Source organism: Vigna unguiculata, chromosome 9 (genome assembly GCF_037176805.1).
Source record: "Vigna unguiculata cultivar grain cowpea cultivar isolate G323 ecotype 2 chromosome 9, ASM3717680v1, whole genome shotgun sequence".
Classification (NCBI taxonomy): Eukaryota; Viridiplantae; Streptophyta; class Magnoliopsida; order Fabales; family Fabaceae; genus Vigna; species Vigna unguiculata.
In genome coordinates, this window is record NC_140800.1 from 24827776 (window position 1) to 24839417 (window position 11642).

Below are 11642 nucleotides of genomic sequence, written 5' to 3' on the forward strand. Positions count from 1 at the left end.
GTAACTCTTCCTTGCCCTTCTTTTTCTTTTCAATTGAATTTCAATCCCAAGGGCAAGTGTGAAAACATTTTCAAGAGTGGAGTACTCATACAACTCTACTTGGTCTTGTATGTCTCTCCTAAGACCACTCACAAATCTTTTTATTTTCTCTTTGTTAGTTTCTTTTATTTCAACCCTATGCATTTGAGACTCTAATTCTTTAAAGTACTCACTCACACTCATAGAACCTTGGTGAAGCCTTTGGAGCTTCAAAAGAAGTTCCTTCCTATAGGAGGGAGGAACAAATCTAGCGCGCATAAGAGTTTTAATGTCCATCCAAGAAGCCGCGGGTGGCCCTTGGTCATAATTCTTACAAACTTTATGCCACCAAGTATTGGCATACTCCAAAAATCCTAAAACTACTAGATCAACTTGTGTTTGATCCTTTACATCATTTTCATTGAAAATTTGATCAACTTTAGCTTCCCAATCAAGGAAGACTTTGGGATCACTTCCTCCATAGAACTTAGGAATCTTTGGAGTTTCCATCTCTTGTGATGGGTTGCGCCTAGAATGCCCTCTTTTCCTAGCCTCTCTTTCTTGCTCTTTAGCTTCAAGCCTTTTAATGTGCTCTTGGATTCTTAGGTCACTTTGCTCCTTGTCTTTTCTCAATTGTTCAAAGGACTCCTTCCTAGACAACTCCAAATCCCGAAGCAATCTCATCAATGTATTATTTTTGTTTGGAGTAGGTGCATTTGATGAACTTGCCATGATTCCTACAACAAAAACACTCAAATCCGAGACAAAATAAATGGATTAAAGGTTAGAAAACATGAAAACCGAGACCAAATCCAACCCAAAATTGCAACCCAAGTGTTTAGATCACTCTCCCAAAGTAACAAGGCAAGGCTAGCACTCAAAATCCACCAAAGGAGTGAAGCAAACACTTTTAAAAACTTGTTCAAAACCTTTCAAATGCAATACAAGTGATTCGGCCACAACATCCCAAGAGTTTCAAGAAAAGAAAACTACTAAGACAAAACAAAGAACACCTAGTGACAAGCAAGAAAAGCACAAAAACAAGGAAAGCTAAACTCTAAAGAAGAAAAGTTTGAGACAAAACTTTTAACAAGACTAAAACAAGAAAAGCACATTTTAAAGACTCTATGGAAAGCACTTGACAAGCATCTTCAAGTCTTAAATCATGCATACACCAAGAAAGATCATAACCAAGTTAAAGCATGGAACTAATTTGCCAATATCACCCACTTCTCAAGCATGAAACTAGTTGCATAACACTTAGTGAAAAACACACTTTTAGTTCACCAATGAGCAAGATTGCTCTTGGTTTTTAGACAATATTTGGTGCAAAAATTTTCTTCTTTCCACAACTAGTTTCATAAAATGGTGAGAAAGAGTTTTAGGTGGCTTGAACACTTAGTTCCTCAAGTTTTAGGCCAAAATCAATTTCATGGAGCATACATCAAGCAAGACATAAAGTGAAAGCAAGATTCAAATACTTAGAAAAACAAGAATAAGAAAACTTCAAGTTAACATATGACATATGACTCAAGCAAAAGTTAGGCACATTTAAAGACTCAACATGACATACACAACGACACAAACATGTAGCTATCATGCATTTAAACTCATGGATTTGAGGCTCAAAGACTAAGCATCCAAAGACATGTTATCCAACCACATTTAGGAGCTTAAAGAGGTACAAAAACCGTAGCCAAACTGCCACAACAAAACCTGAAAACGTTGATTCACGTATTCTTGGCAGATCTGACCTTTGCTCACTAATTTGATCATAACTTTCTCCACATAACTCCAAATGCGTTGGTTCTTTTTTTTCTGGAAACTAGACTCATAGAGCTTTCTTTTGACACCAAAAACATAATTTTTGGGCCGCTGAGCTGGTGCAGTTTAATGTTTTAAAATCGTCAAGTTTTCTGCCAGCACTGTTTTTGTGTGTCATGGAAGTGGATTTGAACCATACCAAGATAGCTACAACAAGACAAGATTAGCACATGAAAAACACCATATTCAAGGACAACCAAAGCTCTAGATACCAAATGATGAAGGATTATCTTGTTCCTTTTTAAGATTATTGAATATGGTGTGAGTTGATTAAGAAAACCAAGGAAATCCCCACTGGACATTAAGATAGCAAGCTATCTAGATGTGAAGGTTCCTTTCCAAGGTTCTAGAGAGGAGGAGAATGGATTGATGGGGAGTAAGAAATCAAAAGAAAAGACATATAATAGAAACAATATAAACCAAGAAGAGTAAAGAAACATAAAATGAAAAGCAAGGGAAATGGGAGGAATGGAGGATTCACGCCACTACAAGGCTAGGCTAGAAGAAGCCATGGCAACCTTGAAGATGAGTGGTGTATGCCGCCACTTGCCAAGGCAAGATAAGGCTTGAAAGAACTCCACTCCCTAAGGAGGCATGCTCTCACAAAAGGTTGAAACACAAAGTGTATAATTTCTCCAAAATGTTCAACCCTTTTACATGTCTAGGAGCACCCCTTATATAGAAGAGTTTAGGGGCCTCTAAGCAAATAAAAGATACCTAAGGATGTCTCTACAAAAACCTAACCCTAGCTTCTAGAAACTAGGTCAAATAAGGTTACAAAAATGAGAGACAAAAGAGCTAACTATGGTGTGTGCAAGGCTAATTTCGTTCTAGCACAAAAGGAGACCAAGAATGTGTCTCATATGTCTCTAGAAAGTGGCCATAGTGTGCTAAAAACAAAGGAGACCAAAGGTACATAGGTACACTTGCTTTATGCCTTTTTCTTTATGCTTTATGCCTTTGCTTTACTCTCTCCTCCACATCATTTATGCTCCCCAATCACCATGTGCCACCTAGCATTGCTTTCTTACTTCTAATTAACCTACAAAGCAAATAAACATAGATTAGCATGTTGGCTTAAGTCAAGTCAACTATAGTCAACAAGTCAAACCTAGTCAAAGGTCAACAAGTCAACTAAAGTTGATTCAACTAAGTCAACTTAGGGAATCAAAAATAACAAACATAAATGAAAGGGATGAAGGATTAGTGAACTTCCTTTCTAAACATGCTTAGTCTTCTTAAGCATGTGCCTCCATCCTTGGTTGGGGTCAATCCTTCATCAGGATAAGCATGTGAATGAAACACACCAACTTCCATGTTTGAAAAGGAAGCTTGTCCATAGTGCTTTATTATGCATTTGGTCCGCTGATGAGAAGCAAATTCGTCAAACACAACGCATAGAATTATTTATTTTTAGATATCAAAGTGGGGTAGTGTTGGCAGGCAAAGTGCTCCACGGATTGCAACCATTGGAAAGGAACAAAGATGAATATATTCAAATTGAATTTGATCTTGGAGGAAGAGAATTAGTTTCAAGTTGTGGAAAAATAATGACCTTCACAAGATCACAATAAACTTATACTAAAACTAGTAGAAAAATAAAGTCTTAAGATTCGGGACGAATCTTCTCGAAGAACGAGGGTATGGTGTGAATTGCGTATGGGCCGAATGCAGGATGACTAATGCGCCATGTTGATGCAGTTTCTTTTATTTAAATAAGGGCCCAATGCTTTGTAAAATGTGCTTACCAAATTGTGTTTTGGCTTAACCAATTAATGCACTTTCGTTTTGCTTTATTTTCAAGTTGTAATAAGGGTCCACATGCCAACTTAAGAACCAGTCTTTGGAAGATCAAGATGACCATTTGCAACAAAACTTAAGAAAGCAGAATCTGCAGATGACTCAATTGATGGAAATTCTGACAGTGAAGCCTTAAGTTTAATGGTAAAAAGGTTCTCTAAATTTTTTAAGTTTAAAAATAAGACTAACAATAACTATGCAAGCAATAAGAGACAGTCCAGAAAGCAAGAACGTTCTGGCACTCCAACCTGCTATGAGTGTGGCAAAATAGGACACATCAAACATATATTAGCATGTTGGCTTAAGTCAAGTCAACTATAGTCAACAAGTCAAACCTAGTCAAAGGTCAACAAGTCAACTAAAGTTGATTCAACTAAGTCAACTTAGGGAATCAAAAATAACAAACACAAATGAAAGGGATGAAGGATTAGTGAACTTCCTTTCTAAACATACTTAGTATTCTTAAGCATGTGCCTCCATCCTTGGTTGGGGTAAATCCTTCATCAACTTTACTTAAATAAAACATACTTATGTGTTTTATTGTTACATGAACTAGTTAATTTATGAATTTTTTTCTATTAACATTATTTTCTATTAACAACTTTTAAACCATTTTAAATAAAGTTCAATGTAAAATATTAATTAAATGAACTTAATTTGGTTAAAAATATTTACTTGAAATATCAATTTTGAGGGAAATATTTGTGTACAATTATATAGAAATTAAATTTGATTTCAATTTGAAGAGGGACAAAATTGCTCATTTTTACAAAAATTGGGACTAAATTGAGACAAATTAAAATAAAGGGACCAAATTGAGACTAAGGAAATGACACCTGGCGTAATAATGACACATGTCACTATCACTGCCACATCACTATGTCACTGCCACATGGCACGATGAGAGCTTGACACGTGGCAATTTTTTTGATTTTTTTAAAAGAATTCAACAAAAATAAAAATAAAAAAGTTTCAACAAAAGAAATAATAAAAAATTCAAAACATCGAGGAACTGACACGTGGCACTCCCTCTAACGGCGTCAACCTTGACTTAACGGAAAGGGCAAACATGAGACGTTTTAACAAAAAAGGGGACCAATTTGAGACTTTTAAAAATTTGGGTACCATTTTGAGATTTTGACTCCAAAATAGGGACCAAAGGCATAATTAAACCTTTTATTTTTATTATTACTATTATTTTATTATTACATTATTTTTCTTTCTGTTATTATAGCTCCATTTTGTTTTACATCTCTCATTCTAGTTTAATAAAAAAAAATAACAAAAGAAAAGAAAAAAGAAGAAAAGAAAAAAGAGAAAGAAAGTTATAGGTAATGTAAGGTCTCTTTATTATCAGACCCATGCCTGTTATGCTATCATGGTTTTTGTATTGGGAATGACCTATAATAACTAGTTGGCCATGGTCATGATGGTTGAAGGAGGAGGAAGCAACATCTCCTCTCAGCCTTATCCCATAGCTCGAGATTGGAAGGTGCAGAGAAAAGTAAACAAAAAAAGGAGAGAAGGACAAAATAAAAACAGGAAGATTGATGAAAGGGGGAGGTGAGCATAATTACTATCTGTTATTTATTTTGTTTATTCCTATCGCACATGCGTAAAAATAATATAGAAGAGAGCACTAATTTTTTTTCTTACTTCTCAATTATCGAATAATGGCTACCATACAACACCAACCAAAACAAATCATCCCATCCCATTTTCCATTATCAATTCTTGCTAAGGAATCCATAACCAGCCAAAATCCACCACCAAACCCCTTCTTCATTCAAATACCGCAACCGCAACACCCCATTTCAGTGCTAAACATTCTAATCTCATCATCCCTAATCACCCACGGCCAATCGAAACAGAGGGATAAGAAAGAGTTGGGGAAACAGTGTCGGCACCATCGTCGGAGGTGAGTTAGAGCTTTGGACGAAGAACGGGCGTTAATGGCGGCGACCCTAGAGGTCGTGCAGCGGCAGCTCGACTCGTGTTTGTGAGAGCAAGGGTCGAGCATCCCTGGGTTCTCGACGTCGACGCCCCTAGGGGAAGCTGGTGTTGCCGATGGTGTCTTCGACTAGCTACGGTAGATGTGGCGATGGCAGTGGCCCTGTGTGCTTGCGCAGGTGTGGTTCGAGTCGCGCCTAAGAGGAAAGTGGGGTTCGCACGTCTTCGAGCTCTCGTCGTCAATGGCGATTGGCGTCGTCAGCCGGCTTGTTGCGTGGTGGCGTGGTGTGGTGGAGTGGTGAAGTGCTGTGGTGGTGCGGTGGCTGCAAACTTTGCAAGGGGGGAGCCGTGTGTGAGAGGAAGAGAAATAAACCCTTTCAGGGTTTTTGCTTTTTAAAAATAAGAAGTTGGGTTTGGGCTTGCATACCCATCTTTACTCCGCGCACCCCGTCCTTAATCTCTTACACCTCCCAAATCTGATAACTCGCACCCCCTATGTCTATGTTTCTCATTTTTGGACCTGTGTTTATGCATTACTCATCGCACCTCCCACATTACTCATGCACCCTACTATTGTTGTTTCTTTTACTTTTATCTTTTTTGTTATTAATTTTTTTTCTTTTTCTAAAAAAGATAAAATGAAAATATTTTAAATTATAAAAAATTACAAAAAAAATAGAAAAATCTAAAAAACGAAAGATGTTCTCTTTTGTTTTATTGTGTCTGTTTGGTCGCCCGCACCGTGTGACACTTATTTTCAAAAATACTAAAAATAGTTTTATTTCTCTTTTAGTGTTTGTCCGACCGCTCGCGTCGTGTGACACATGTTTTCAAGTAATTCAAAAATACCAAAAAATAATATAAAATTTCAAAATATAAAAACATCAACGTTTTTAAACAAAGATATCTTTTTAAGAACTACGTGATCCTTGATTCTCCATTGTGAAATATGTAGGAGCAAGGCCAGTCCTTGTCAGGTTCACCTCCAAAAAATTTAAGTCTTTTTTTTTTCAAATAGTTTTCCAAATCGTTTTTCTTAAAGAACTATGTAATCCTGATTTCTCATTTTTAATGAGAATACGTAGGACCAAGGTCAATCCTTGTCGGGCCTAAAAATCAAAAAAATATTTTTGTTTCTTTTTAGTATTATTTGTCTCTTTTTATTTAGGGAAAATTATTCTTTTGAAAACCACATGAACTTTGCATGTTGAATTAAGGGTACCGCCCTTGGGCGGGCGCTGCAGGGTGCTAACACCTTCCCTACGCATAACCGACTCCCGAACCCAAAAATTTGGTTTTTCCGCAAACTTGTCTTATTTTCATGGTTTTCCATAGTTTTCCAAAAATAACTATGGTGGCGACTCCAAATCTCCCTTTAAACCCTTTTTCTTTTTTGGTTCGTCGTCCCGTCATGATTCCGGTTGCGACAATATGCCTCGGTTATTAATTGAACTGAGGCCATAGAGTATATTTAGGGCTCAAATCCTGAACCCCCCTTTTTTCTTCTTCTTCCTCGCGCCATTTCTCTCTGCAATTGCTGTAACTCTCGTCTCTCCGTTGCCACCACGCTGCCACACCACGATCCTCAGGCCACCATTGTGGCGTCACCTCCGCTGGTGTTGAACCTCCATTTCCTACACCTCTATTTCATGTATGGCACAATTCTCTCCTTTCTCTCTAGTCTCTTTCCTTGTCACATCGTCCCCTTCGCTGGTGTTGCACCTCCATTTTGTTCATGGCCATTTCGTACACCTCTTTCTCCGTTTTCCGGCCACCGTTCCTCCAAGGTAAGTTTCCAACATGTTTTCCTTTCATTTTCTGTTTTGTATATACAGTATTTTCAATTTGGAAATTATTGCGAGAATTGATTTCCATTGGATTTGGAATTAAGTGGAGTGTTTTGAGTAATTTTATAAGAGAATTGAGTTTGAATTTAAGAGCATTGGGTCTAAAATTTAGAGCATGAATATGAATTTAAGAGGATTGTAACAACACTATAATTCAATAGGTAATATATTATGTTAAGGTTTTTGGTTGTTTTTGCTTCTTTTTTTTTGTTGTTCATGACCTTCTCTTGTGTTTTTTTTTTTCTCTTGTAGCTCTCGAAAACGTGGTTATCATTGCATTGCACCATCTTCCATTGTCATTCGCTTTTTGCGCTCCCAGGTTCCTAATTGTAATATTGTCCTATAATTATTTGTTTAAATATGTTGTTTGATTTTCTTATAGTGTGAGTTAGCCTTAGTTTCCCGTTTGAGATTCATTATGAAGATTATGTATTGTCCCTGAGTTTTCATTTTGAAGAAACTACGTTTTTTTAAAATTAATATCAGGGGATACAATACTAATAATGTAAATGTATTGAATCTTGAATTGTCCAATTGACAATTTAAGAAGATTAATCACTTTTTAGTAGTTTATTAGTGCATATATATTTTAAAATACATATCTTAAAATTCATGAATATTTGTCAACTATGTTTTGTATTGATCTTCGGATGCATATTTGATTGTGGTTGATAATCACTTTCATTTCGTGTATCCTGAAGGCCAATGCGAAATGCTGGCAAAATTTTATGAAATTTAAGATATGTATTTTAAAAGTAATATGTATCAATAAAATAAAGAAAGTGAATCTTCTTGAATGGGATAGGGTCACACCTTGATTATGACGTGAGCATTGATTCAAAGATTACTGAAATTGTTCACGCAATTTCGATATATATACGTATGGATCAAGATTGGATTAATTTATCACATATCATTGTTGAGTATGAGAAATGAGTAGAAAAATCTATACAATTTGCGCAACGTTATAAGGGTAGAAGTGTTAATGAGATGAACTTTAGATGTCCTTGTATCAACTTTTTAAATGGGAGAAAGTTGAATGCAACTCAAGTTAGGGAACATCTTATTTATGATGGTTTCCTTAGAATTGTATACATGGCACGACGAATTGATAGACTTTCCAACTGTTGCCCAAACTGAACATGTTGTCGATTCCACCATGGAAGAGCGATAGGAAGAGTGAGTGGAAGAAGACAATATGGAGGACATGTGATGAGTTCAAATTTTTTCCCTCATTTAATGTTTAAATTTGGGAATTTAATTGAATTTTTTGTGCTTAAAGATTGATTTAATTAGGATTTCTGATTATTGGATTTATTGAGTACGTAAGGTAAAAATGACGTAAAAATTGATTTTAGTTTCATAAACTATTATTGGATATTCTAACGTTTGTTAATGCAGCTGAAGTTAAATTTGTATCATTAAAAGTGTGGATTTGAAATATTCAAAGTTACAAAATAGGTCCAAAATCAACATATTCTGGAAAGAAATAGTCAGGAGCTAAATGCACCCCCTGTTTTTATTTACACACTCGTCCTGCAAGTGGACCACAAAAACCTGTTCTACACCCCCAGTTTTTACTAAGTTGCACCTCTCCTACCACTTAAACTCCACTCAACCAGATTATGTCATGTGGCAATCCCCACCTTTCAAATCAGGCCAACCATATGCTGACACATGTCATAATACTTCATTCACCAAAATGACCAATTAGGCACTGCCACGTCATCATATCCTCCATCTCACACATGAAACCCTAACCCTAATTTTCATCATCTCCTTCCATCACCATGGCAACCGCCACCCTTGCCGGCAACAAACTTTTCAACCACCGCGAGGCACCGCGCACCATCATCACCACGCTTCTCCATCTCCACCGCACCTGCAACCTCCATCATCTCGTCAACCTTCACGAATCTGAGCCGCATCCTCCATTTTCGATCTCCATCCTCTCACAGTCCATCACCTGGAACAGCTTCATCTCGTTGCCAACACCACCATAATTTCGACGTTGATCTGAAACTCCATCACCACGCCTCCGCAAAGCTTCCTCGAGCACCGTCTGGACCTGCAACACAACACCAACGTGAACCAGCAACGTTCCTGCATCTCGCGTTGCGGCCACCATTCACGTTTGAGCACCTCCATTGCGCTTCACCATGCCGGAAATGGCGCACCATTCGCGCATCCAACCTGCACCACTGTTTCACATCTGCAACCGCAACAGCAGCCTCCATTCACGTAGCGAACTAGCGACGCCATCACCACTCCCATTCGTTCACGCACCTGTTGCAACCGTGAGCGAGAGCAAACAACTGCCTAAATTTGCACCGCAAACTAGGGGAGAGGAGACGTGAACCATCACCACCGTGAGTTCCATTAGCGGAAACGCGAGCAAGAGCTACCCCCACGCAGCAGCCATTGCAGAACCAAATCTGTAACCAACACGGCCACCATGCCAGTGAATTCGAGCCACCGCGCCTTCGTCAGAGAAGAAAACGCAGCAACCACCACGAGTTAGCGCTAGCAGTAGAGGAGCAGCCGTCATTGCATTTCCAATCTGCAGAAACCCTAATTCTGGAGAGAGAAAGTGCACTACCACATGTCAGGCTGCTATTGGACAGTCCAACTGGTCAACGGGTCAACTGGTCAAAGACAGCAGTCAACTCTGGTCAAAACTGCAAAAATGGTTAAATTAGAGGGGCAGAATTGGAAATTGGACAGAAATTAAGTTGCTAATTAATTAAATAAAAATAAAAGATTTTAGCAACTGACAGATAAAGCCCAAAGTCCAGTTGAAGCCTATATAAGAGACTTAAGGGAGCAGAAGCGACACAACTGACAACTTAGAACTCTTTGGTTTTGGCAGACACCGTCATCCATCACATCTCTCATTCTCTCTTTTCTTTTTATATTTCTTTTCTTTCCTTCATATCATCATGTATTCCATCAAAGCCATGGAGGGCAAAGCTTTTAGGGTTGATTCCACTGTAATTTCTTAACTGGATTCTGATGTTAGATGAATTTATGTGTTTGTTATTTTGATTATTGTTGTGGTTTTTGTTTATCTATGTCCTTTGTCTCTTAATCGAATAGAAAATAATGATTTTAAATCTACATGCATGCTAATCATATGAGTTAAAAGGTTTTTAAATTCAATTGAGACTTTACTTTGATTTTATTTAGAAACTTTCATTTGATTAAATAAGTTTTTGCCAATAATTGAGACTCTACTTTGATTAGAGGTAATTACTTTAACTAAAATTAGTCAAGACTTTACTTTGATTAATTAAGTTTTCTATTTGGCGAAGAAACAAAGGAATAGACATGATTAGGCATAGTAAAATTTAATTGAGATTGTACTTTGGTTGAATTTACTATGGATAATCTAAAAATTCTCACTTTTAATTGAGACTATACTTTGATTAAAAGTGAGAATGCCAACAAATGAATTGAGACTTTACATTGATTGATTTGTAAATCAACAACAATAATTAATTTAACAATAATCTCTAGATAACCAATGAAGAATCCTATTTTGAAAAGGCAGTGGAATTGACCTATTTACTATTATTGTGTTTACGATCTTTTATTTGCATGTCATTCATTCTTTGCATATAAAAACCCTTATATTTTTATTGTTACTAGTTTTAATTGCATTTTTCTAAGAATCAAATATTTGAGATCAATTCCGTATTCGTTGTGAGATGAATCAGGGTTATCTTAACCCTAACTATTTTTTTCACTACTAACTTGGCAGAACTGAAGTTTCTAAAGTTAAGTAGTGGTAATTTGATCGCCTAACGATAGTGATATCAAGATGATACGAGATGTTGGCTTAGAAGCTTTTGCACAAGTGTATGTGTACGAGACGATGTCTACTGATGTGGAAACTCCGTTGTATGGCGGTTCAACTAAGTTCATGCGATTATTAATAGTTTTAAGACTTATGAATTTGAAAGTGACCAATGGTTGGAGAAATAAAAGCTTCACATAATTGCTCGTGCTCTTGAATGAAATGATTCCCGAGGGAAATACTCTACCCACTCGAAACTATAACGCCAAGAAAACTTTGTCTGATGGGAAAGGGGTATAAAAGGATACATGCATGTCTTAATAATTGCATATTATACATAAAAGAATTTAAAGATTTGAAAAAATGTCCAAAGTGTGGGTCATCACAGTACAAGCGGGGAAGAAACA